The sequence below is a fragment of the Berghia stephanieae genome, chromosome 12 (genome assembly GCF_034508935.2).
Source record: "Berghia stephanieae isolate SIO BIC M18660-M18661 chromosome 12, UCSD_Bste_1.3, whole genome shotgun sequence".
Classification (NCBI taxonomy): Eukaryota; Metazoa; Mollusca; class Gastropoda; order Nudibranchia; family Aeolidiidae; genus Berghia; species Berghia stephanieae.
The window spans coordinates 4,243,536-4,245,282 of record NC_088371.1 but is presented as its reverse complement, the minus strand read 5'-3'; the positions used below and the strand labels follow the sequence as shown (position 1 = coordinate 4,245,282).

The following is a 1,747-nucleotide window of genomic DNA, read 5'->3' as shown; positions in this document are numbered from 1 at the left end:
ATAAAAGTTCATGGTTACATAGAGCTTTGTGTGTTGGTCCGTTATACTTCCGGATGGCAATGTTTTGAACTCCTTGGCCAAGCGCATTCTATCTATAAGCGAGTCTTTGTGCCATTTACACTACACATAAAGACACCGAGAATCAATGACGCACGGCGGTCCCATGGTGTAATGGTTAGCACTCTGGACTCTGAATCCAGCGATCCGAGTTCAAATCTCGGTGGGACCTCAATTTTTTTAAATTAAAAAAAAAAAATTATAACAATGGTAGAGCAGATTTTTCTTTTCTTCTCTTTTTTAAAAATTGTCATCCTTCTTTCTTGTTTATTCTTCAGCTTTACACGTGATTAGCTTTGATATTTACAAATTAAGACAGTATTCATTCTGAGCTTAACTGTAACACTGACCGTGGCCTTCGAAAAGTTATGGCCTGATACTTACCAAAAAATGACGTCAAAGTGCCAGTCTTTTGCCACAAAAGAAAACAAATCGTGAGTTGTATTCAATAGTTCAACCAATGAAATAACTTTTTTCCATGAGCTCTACTAACGACAACTCACTAGGCGGTGCAAAAACCTAAAAATGACGTCAAACTGCCAGTCCTTTTGGGTTTCAGTGTCAGACTATAACATAACGATGGCTACGCACTGACAGACACAAAGACGAACTAAGGAGACGTAGTTTTTCTCACCCATCTGACTGTTTTACTGTTAGCAAGAGATACAAGACAGGGTAAGGTAAAGCTATATTTCATTCCGGAACAATGACGAAAGCAGCGTCGACCTAAAAGGGAAATCAAGATGCCAGAGAGACAGTCAGGGTTACATCTTACTAGATATGGGAAAGTGGAGATCCCCGTCTAGGATATAATATATATATATATATATATATATATATATATTATATATATATATATATATAAAGATTTATATATATATATATAAAGATTTATATATATATATATATATATATATATATATATATATATATATAGATAGATAGATAGATAAATAGATATATTGACATATACATCGATAAATATATAGACCGATAAAGAGATAGATTATAGATAGATAGAGATTGATAGATTGATAGATAGATAGATAGATAGATAGATAGATAGATAGATAGATTGCTATATATATATATATATATATATATATATATATATATATATATATATTATATATATATTATATATTTTATATATATATATATAATATATATATATATATATATATATATATATATATATATATATATATATATATATATATAGAGAGAGAGAGAGAGAGAGAGAGAGAGAGAGAGAGAGAGAGAGAGAGAGAGAGAGAGAGAAAGATAAATAGATAGAGGGAGGTAAAATCATTTGCCTTATCCAAAAAAATTATTTATGTTACTATCTCTGTATGCACGTGCGTAAGTATAATACACACACACACACACACACACACACACACACACACGACACACGCACACACATACAGCCACACAGACATACACACACACGCGTGGGCGTACATATAATATATGAAACTTCCAAAATACCGTTTTCACGCCTCACGTTCACTGAACACGTCTTATAATTGATGGTTCCTCTGTGACCTCTTGTTGTTATTCCTGTCAAGCTATTGACATAGAACTATAAGCCTCCAGTTCCTGGTTGTATATTTTTACATTTTTGTACATTTGCATAAATATATGTATACATTGTCGCCATACGTCTGTAAACGAATTTCCATTTTTT

At 32.1% G+C, this 1,747-nt stretch overlaps 1 non-coding gene across 1 annotated transcript; it reads left to right on the top strand.

The window, feature by feature from the left end:
• The first annotated feature begins 157 nt into the window (after positions 1–157).
• Positions 158–229, top strand: Trnaq-cug (transfer RNA glutamine (anticodon CUG)). The gene has a single exon. It is a non-coding gene; the product is annotated as a tRNA-Gln (tRNA).
• The last annotated feature ends 1,518 nt before the right edge of the window (positions 230–1,747 follow it).